Consider the following 9,455-nt stretch of genomic DNA (forward strand, 5'->3'; position numbering starts at 1 on the left):
GTGGTTGGCAAGTGGTTAATACCTTCATTCTCTTGGTTATATCTCTACAGTTGATCCCAATAGACTTCTATGAGCTTTTTTCTCAATATACTGGACATCCAGCAAATGGCCCTGTTTAAGTCTATGAGAATGATTTGCGAGAAGTGAAGACTCCACTATTCTTATTCAAAATGTTGGATTTACTTTCATTCCAGTGGACACTGGAGATCAGGTGAATTGAAGAGAATCAATTACCCTAATGGAGACAGAGACAACAATAAAGAAAGAAGGGTCTTGACATGGCAGTATGGCTTCCACATCAATTTGCAAATACATGCAAATAAAACCTTTTAATGCTAATTGTTAAACAGCGTTATTTTTTTATTATTATTATAATTTTTGCTGGCTATCTTATAGGTGTTCTGAATTTTTTTTTGTATTGTGTTTGTTCAGCAATACAACCATTTCATTGGTTCTAACCCCTAACTGCTCTCTCAAAATCCAATACAAATGTTTTATCCTTAGTTACTGTATGCTTTAAATTCTGTTTATACCAAAATCAGAATTAATTATAGACAATATTTAATTAGATTTCTCTTAGGGAATTTATTCTTTTCTTGCACACTAAACTGTGTCTGCAAGGAAATGGAAATAATTTGGGTATGCCTTTACTATCTTAACTATATTGAAACTCACCTTAGATAATATTTGTACACACTGAAAAAAAAAATCATACGCAATATATTTTGTTTTAAAATTATTTTCTGAACAACAGTATAAAATGAACTGAAAAAATAAAAAAATCTGTAAAAGTATAAAATGCTGATGTTATCTAGAAATTCTATAGGGAAGGGGGAGGTACAAGTTACATTTTCAAAGGAAGTGACACTGGGGGACAAAGTAACACAATATAATCAAGTCTTCTCAGATCGTCCACATATAAAGTCTAAACAATTATAATTCTTTCTTTCTTTCTCTTTTTTATGCAATGTAAGCTGTATCTTGATTTGTACATTGGAAATTAATAGATAATATAAAAAGTGATGAACTGAAACATTTATTTCCTCTTTTTCAGAACATATGGATATCATTGCTCTACAATGAAAAGGCTGCTTTGTCTTTTGCTGGTCTTTGAACCTTTGGCACGTAAGGATTATTTTTATTTCTATTCTTTACATTCATTTATGTTGTGTCTTTTATTTCAAAATTCAATCCCTTTTTCAATTAATGAATTTAATTTCACATTGCTTGAGTCAAGAAAATAAATGCTCTTTTCCTTCAGTATATCTATTTTTAAATCAGTTTATTGTCAAAAGGTGACATAAAAGTTGTAAACTAAAGGCCCACTATTGAAAAAAAATATTGTGTGTTCTGTGTTCTCTATACAGTCAGCACACAAAATTATAGTATTCTGGAAAATAATTCCTTTTTTCATTTTAAATATCTTAATTTCATTTTAAATATCTTAATTTATATATTTTCTCCACATTTACAAACTTAAGAATTTCGTTGAAAAAATACCCTGTCTCAACCCTTGTTATTTTTTATTTTGCTGGTCACCTTGATTTGCATTTAAAAAAAGAATGAATCTAGAGTATGAATACAAAATATTGTATTCTTTTATTACACATGAATACATCTGAATATATCTTCCTTGTCTTTTAAAGTATATGTACATGCAAAACTTGTTTTCTTTTGTTTGGGTTAGGAAAAATAGTCACCTGGACCAATAGTAAGAGTGAATATGCTTAATGGGGAAGCAGATGACCATATAAAATAAAAAGAGGTTTTGATATTCTATAAAATACCATTTATTTTTGCTTTTTATATATTTAAAATGATAATCCCATGCAAATTAAGTAAATAACAATTGGTGGAGCTGGGGAAGAGGGTATTGAGGTTACATATGCCTATATTTTCCTAAACCTTAAATTTGGCACTTGGGAGTCTATCGAAGTTATATTTCTTGACCTGCAACCTGTTCCTCCAACTCCCCAGATGTCAGAGTATCTCCATAGACATCTACAGACAGTCAGTGGATTGGAGATGCAGGAGCATAGTGTCAACCCCTAATGCTTATGCGTTCAAATTTTAAAATGGTGGATTGTTTTATTGGAGATGCTGAATTGTACTATACTTTTACATTATTTGGTATTAATTTGTGGAGTTAAGGAAGAAGGTGTGTCAGTTCTACTCAACCATAGTAATCCCTTTAAAGACCTATCATAGTTAGCTTATACTTGACCTGCAATCTGCTCCTCCGTCTCCACAGATATCAGAGGATCTCTATAGATGTCTATGAGGTTAAAAATGAGAGGATCAGAGACGCAGGAGTACTTGACCTGCAATCTGCTCCTCCATCTCTTCAGATGTCAGAGGATCTCTATAGATATCTATGAGGCTGAAAACTAGAGGATCTGAGATGCAAGAGCAAAGTGCAGAGCTCCTGAATTGATGCAATAAAATTTTAAAATAGTGGATTGTACTATATGTTCACATTACTTTCACCTCTGTACCGATACATAATCCAATGTTCTCAGTTTTTGCTCGGTCATCTTTTAAGTATCTTCTAAAATTGATTAGCTAGTTATTCCATAAACAATACAAATTAGCTTATCGTTTTCCGTCCAACAGATTTGTGCCAGGCAGTGACGGTCACTCAGAATGTACCCATAATTATCACAAAAGCAGGAAAAAAGGTGGAAATTCCTTGTGAACACGACGATAATTCTGGTTCTTACAACATGTATTGGTATCAGCAGAAACCAGGTGAAGGGATGAAGCTTATGGCTCTCTCAATTGCGTCATCTCCTCCCACTATGGAGGAGGAATTCAAGGGAAAATGGACTATGTCCCGGCCAGATACCAAAAACTCCTTTCTGATAAAAGAGAAAGCACAATCAGAAGATACAGCTGTGTTTTTCTGTGCTTCCAGTATGCACAGCCACAAATAACAGAGAACAAGCCAACACAAAACCAACAACTTGCCTCACTAGGAGTCTCAACAATTTACTAAGCCACCTGCTGGGGAAACTAGTGTGTTCCTAAAAATTCAATCAAACTTTTATTTAAAACAAATTGGGCTGTTGTTAAAGGGGAACTCCAGTTTCCACAAAGAATTTATGGCACTAAGATCTTGAAGCAACATCATTTTCATGTAGGTCGATGTTGGTCCAGACATTCTAGGTACAGGACAAGGTGAGTAAGTAGCACAGGTTTAGTGCTGAGAGGGGGGGGTAGGTTTTAAAGGTTTTATTTATGAAACAGGTTAAGTGTTAGGGTTTAAGGTCAACCGGGGTTAAGTGTTAAGGGTCAGGTCAAAGATTAATAGTCAGAAAGGGAAGGGAAAGTGTTAGTGCTCAATTTAGGGGTTAGGTGAGACTATATATCAAACAGGGGGGAATCAGAACTCTTGTTGGGTTTTTACTGCGAATACTGCTATTAGATAGATTTCCTCTAAATTTATGTCTTGCTAACAGTGGTTTCACCAGACAAAATGAGGGAAATTCTGAAACAGGGACACAGACAGAGAAAATAATCTGAAAGGGGGTCTAGCTCCCACTCTACTAAACAAAATATTTTTTATTCTTGTATGTGTTTATGTTATAAAATGTATCTCATTTCTTGTCTGGTAAAAAGTTGTCATCAGTACAGGAAGTGAAGGTAAATCTCGCTAATAGAACATTGGATAGCAGTAAAAACCTGCCAGGGGTTCTATTCTATTCTCACTCAATCCAGAACTAAGAACAAAAGTTTGGGTGGACATACATTTTAAGTGTTAGGGGGAGGTAAGTCTTAAGAAGCAGGGTAATATTTAAGCATCAGGAGGAGGAGGGAAAGTATCTAGGGCTGGTTTTAGAGGCTAACTGTACTTGCCAATCACCCCCAGACCTACGGTCATTTCTGTACTGTTTCCCAATAAAGTGTACACCTGGCAAATGGCCCTGTTTAAGTCTATGGGGATCATTTGCACAGAAGTGGCCGCAAAAAAGAAGATCGGAGTCTCTGAAGATTGTTGCAAGCCCAGTATCAACTAGGGCAGGGGAACCTGGGTTACATTGGGTCATTGGGGCTTGCCAAATGGATAACTATGTTTTCATTACAATTACAGTTATTTTTTGTAAGTGTTCACACAGAGGAGGGTTACTTTTTTTTTTTTAATACAGAGGAAGCTATCATTTTCATGCAAAAACTTGGAGATTTTAGGAACTGGAGGTCCGCTAATTGCATATCCCTGGTCTATCTGATAAGAACATCCCATTTGTATCTGCCATTATCAGAATCCCCTGTCATAGAGGCACCCATTATAGAAATGTGTCCCTTTCTACATTGGCCACTGCATTGTCTATGTATTTACCACTAGGGGACCCATCATGAGAAATGCCATGCAGCCATCACTGGAGAACATGTAGATGGAATGCTTGGCTACAAAGAGGTTGCAGGAGATCAGCATCACTCAGATAATTTAGGGTTAGATTCTAAAGGTAATATTTATGAAAAAAAAAAAAACAACAGACATGTTATACTTACCTGCTCTGTGTAATAGTTTTGCACAGAGCAACCCTGATCCTCCTCTTCTCGGGTTCCCCACTCGCCCTCCTGGCTCCTCCCCCCGCCGAGTGCCCCTATTGCAAGCTGCCTGCTATGAGGGCACTTGTGCGTGCTCGCTCCTGAGCCAGCTCTTTGTGTGCATAAGACACACTGGGGTTGATTTACTAAAGACAAATAGACTGTGCAGTTGCACGCTGCAAGAGCAGTTGCTCCAGAGCTTCGTAAATGAGCAGAAGCTCTGCTGACTTCCATCATCCAATCATGTGCAAGCAAACATGCTGTTTTTTTAATTTTCCTTGCACGTGATTGGGTATTCTTTGCAAAGTGAAGGTTTACCTCATTTACTAAGCTCTGGAGCAACTGCTCTTGCAGAATGCAACTGCACTTTGCAAAGTGCACAGTCGATTTGTCTTTAGTAAATCAACCCCACAGAGAGCAGTTCAGCCCCGCCCCAACTCCTATCTCACTGGCTGTGATTGACAGCCAAAGGCTCCCACTGCTGTGTCTGAGCCTATGAGGAGGGGGAGAGCCAAGAGAGCTGCTGCCCTCATGCACATCGCTTGATGGAGGTTGGGCTACAGTAAGTATTTAGGGAGTGTGGTGTTGGGTGGTGGAGGGGGGGTTTGTTTGCAGAAGGTTGTTTACTTTAATGCATAGCATGCAAGGTAAAAAAAACATCTGCCTTTAGATCCACTTAAAGGCAAAACATTATTTTTCGTGTCCTATTGGAAAATGTCCCCACTATTCTTGTTCTGGTGGCAACTCAAAAATTTGGATTTACCCCCCACTTTCATTTTAGGTGACACTGGTGATCAGGTCAATTGAAGAGAGTCAATATCCCTAACGGGGATAGAGACAGTAATAAAAAATAGCAGTATGGCTTCCACATCAATTTGCAAATACATGCAAATAAAAACTCTATTTTTGATGCAAATTATTTAACAGTGTAATTTTTTTTGACTATCTTGTAAGTGTATAAAAGGGTAAAATTCTCCGCTCAGTGATTCAATGAATATAAATATATGACCCAACAGCTGCACTCATATGTATGTACACACCATAAAACAAATACAATAAGAAAAATGTTGCATTGTTATTATTGTGATAATGAAAATCAATATGTAAAAAAAACAGATATTTATGAACAATAAAAGTCCATTCATGTGATCCACAAAACTTAGTGATAATTGAAGTGGATAATTCATAAATAATTGAAGATCCAAAACTCCACAAATTCCTCGATGTGAAAGAAAATAGTGATGTCCTTCCAAATCAACTGCAGGTGTTAAACCTCGTGCTCCCCTGGAGGTAATTAAAGTAAAGGTATCCTCTTACCAGATATCATGATCTTTCAAGGCCGATATATGCATCAGTGAGTTGTTACCCTCACTACAGGTATATCCAGCTCAGCTTTTCCACCTATTATAGGGAACGCCAATATCGTGTCTAATAATCTCTCACAAGCCTCAGATCCAATTAAGCGAGTTTAGCAGCAGTTATCAGCAGTTGAGGTTGGAAGTGTTTTTTATCTTGCAGGTGTGTTGGATTGATTTTTATTGTGTTTATTCAGCAATACAATTGTGACAATTGTTCTAACCCCTAATTGCTCTCTCAAAATCTAATTTAAAAATTAATTTAAAAAAAGTTTAATCTTAGTTTCTGTTCACTTTAGATACCTTTTAAGCTTAATTTATTATAGGCAATATTTAATTAGCTTTCTCTTGGGGAATTTATTTTTTTGTACTTTGTAAACTGTGTCTGCAAGAAAATGGAAAAAAAACTCATTATATTTTGTTTTCAAATAGTTTTCTGAACAACAGTATAAAATGACTTAAAAAAAACTAAAACTTCAGTAAAAGTATAAAATGCTGATGTTATTTAATATTCTATAGGGGAGGGGGAGGTACAAGAGACATTTACAAAGGAAGTGACACTGGGGGGACAAAGTAACATGACATAATCAGGTCTTCTCAGATCATCCTCATATAGAACCTAAACGTTTATAATTATTTTTTTTAAATCAATGTAAGATGTATCTTGATTTATACATTGAAAATGAATAGATATGAATATAAAAGGTCATGAACTGAAACATCTATTTCCTCTTTTTCAGAACATATGGACTTCATTCCTCTATGATGAAAAAAGTTTTTTGTTTTTTGCTGGTCCTGGAACTTTTGACATGTAAGGATTATTTGTATTTCTTTTCTTTACATTCATTTATAGTGTGTATTTTATATTGGGATGGGATGAAAATCAAAATTCAATCCCTTTTTCAATAACTAATTTAATTTCACATTGCTTGAGCCAAGAAAATAAATGCTTTTTTTTCTCAGTAAGACAATTTTTTAAAAAATCAGTTTATTGTCGAAAAGGTGAAATAAAAGTTGTAAACTAAAGGCCTGCTATTGAAAAAAAAATGTGTTCGGTCAGCACATAAAATTATAATATTCTAGAAAATAATTCCTTTTTTTTCAGTTTTATTATCTTAATTTTTTATTTTCTCCACAACTTTATTTAGTTAAAAATATACCCTGTCGCTACCCTTGTCACTTTTGCTTTTGCTGGTCACATTGATTTGCATGTAAATGTGGAGAAAAAATAAAAAATTATGAATATAGAGCAGTTCATATTATTCTTTTATTACACATGCAGAAATCTGAATATATTTTCCTTGTCTTTCAAAGTATATTTGCATGCAAAACTTTTTTCTTTTGTTTAGGTTAAGACAATAGTCACCTGGACCAATAGTAAGGGTGAATCTCCCTAATGGGGAAGCAGATGATAATATAAACCTAACAGAGATTTTGACTTTTTGACATTCTATAAAACAACATTTATTTTTGATTTTTATTTAAAATGGTAATCCCATGCAACCTAAGTAAGTACCAATGGTGGAGCTGAGGAAGAGCGTGCTGAGGTTACACTTGCCTACATTTTCCTGATCCTTAAATTTGGCACTTGGAAGACTATCGCAGTTAGATTTCTTGACCTGCTACCTGTTCCTCCAACTCCCCAGATGTCATCTCCATAGACGTCTTATAAGGTTGACAGATGGCGGATTGGAGATCCAGGAGCAGAGTGCCGACCTCTGAAGTTGATGCATTAAGAAATTTTAAATTGTGGATTGTATTATTGGAGATGCTGAACTGTACTATATTTTTACATAACATGTTGTTGGGGAAGCTGTGTAAGTTCTACTCAACCACAATTTCCAGATCCCTACATTTTGCTCCTGAAAGGCCTATCATAGTTAACTTATACTTGACCTGCAATCTGCTCCTCCATCACCCCAGATATCAGAGGATCTATATAGATGTCTATTGGCTAAAAGTTAGAGAATCATAGATGCAGGAGTAGAGTGTAGAACTCCTGAAATTGATGCATTACATTTTTAAAATAGTGTATTGTGCTATATTTTCACATTTTTTTACTTTCAGCTCCGAACATATACATACACAAAATCCATCCAACATTCTCAGTTTTTGCCCGGTCATCTTTGAAAAATCTTTTAAAATAGATCAGCTAGCTATTCCGTAAAAAATACAAATTAACTGTTCATTAACTTATCATTTCCATTCATCAGATTTGTGCCAGGCGGTGACGGTCACTCAAAATGTACCCATAATTATCACCAAAACTGGAAAAAAGGTGGAAATTCCTTGTGCACATGATGATACAACAGGATCTTACAACATGTATTGGTATCAGCAAAAGCCAGGAGATGGTTTGAAGCTTATGGCCGTCTCAATTGGGGTGAGTACCCCCTCTATGGAGAACAAATTCGAGAGAGAATGGAGCATGTCTAGGCCAGATACCACCAACTCCCTTCTAATAAAAGAGAAAGCAAAACCTGAAGATACGGCCGTGTATTTCTGTGCTTCTGGTATGCACAGCCACAAATAACAGAGAACGAGCCAACACAAAACCAACAACTTAAGTCGCTAGAGGTGTCAACAATTTATTAAGCCACCTGCAAAGGAAACTAGTTCTCTCCTAATAATTCACTCAGACTTCCACTGAAAATACATAAAAAACATGACTTTGCTGTGGTACTAGGATCTTGAAGCTCAATAATTTTGGTGTGGGACTTGGTTGGTGTAGGTCCAGGTGTGCAGAATTAGGTAAGTATGGAGCACAGGTTTAGTGTTGAGAAGATGGGCAGGTTTTAAAGGATTATTTTATGGATCAGGTTAAGTTTTAGGTCAACTGGGGTTAAAGTGATTGTAAAGTCTTGTTTTTTTTTTCTTTCTATTTTTCTATTTTCTACCTGCCCTGTGCAGTGGTTTTGCTCAGGGAGCCATTATTCTCCTCTTCTCGGGTCCCTGGCTGGAGCTGCTGGTCCCTCACTCCTGTTGAGTGCCCCCACAGCAAGTAGCTTGCTATGGGGGCACCCGAACCAAGCTGCAGCTCCGTGTATCCATTCAGACACGGAGCTGTGGTTCGGCCCCACCCCTCTCTCTCCTAATTGGCTAACTGAGTTTGATTGACAGCAGTGAGAAACAATGCAACAGTGCTGTTACTGTGTCTCAGCCAATCAGAAGGGAGAGTCACGGATGGCCGAGGGACTCGTGGACATCAATGGATAGAGATGGGGCTCAGGTAAGTATTAGGGGGGATAAGGGGGCTGCTTCACAAAGAAGGTTTCTTATCTTAATGCATAGAATGCATTAAGATAAAAAACCTTATGCCTTTACAACCCCTTTAAGTGTTTAGGAGTAGATCAAAGGTTAAGCGCCAGAGAGGGAAGGATAAGTGTTAAAGGCTCAATTTGGGGGTTAGGGGAACATGTATGTCAAGCATGGAGAAACTAGAACTCCTGTTGGGCTTTTACTGCTATTTTATTTTATTTTATTCTTTAATATTTATTTTTCAATTTCTTGATTACCTGGTTTTTGTGGTCCATCTCCGTGTTTTCCATGGGC

At 36.5% G+C, this 9,455-nt stretch overlaps 1 long non-coding RNA gene across 1 annotated transcript; it reads left to right on the plus strand.

The window, feature by feature from the left end:
* The first annotated feature begins 485 nt into the window (after positions 1 to 485).
* On the plus strand, positions 486 to 5,683 carry LOC141105812 (uncharacterized). Its single transcript, XR_012235658.1, has 3 exons — positions 486 to 969; positions 1,055 to 1,125; positions 2,614 to 5,683. It is a non-coding gene; the product is annotated as an uncharacterized lncRNA (long non-coding RNA).
* Positions 5,684 to 9,455: the final 3,772 nt, after the last annotated feature.

The sequence above is a fragment of the Aquarana catesbeiana genome, linkage group LG08 (assembly GCF_042186555.1).
Source record: "Aquarana catesbeiana isolate 2022-GZ linkage group LG08, ASM4218655v1, whole genome shotgun sequence".
Classification (NCBI taxonomy): domain Eukaryota; kingdom Metazoa; phylum Chordata; class Amphibia; order Anura; family Ranidae; genus Aquarana; species Aquarana catesbeiana.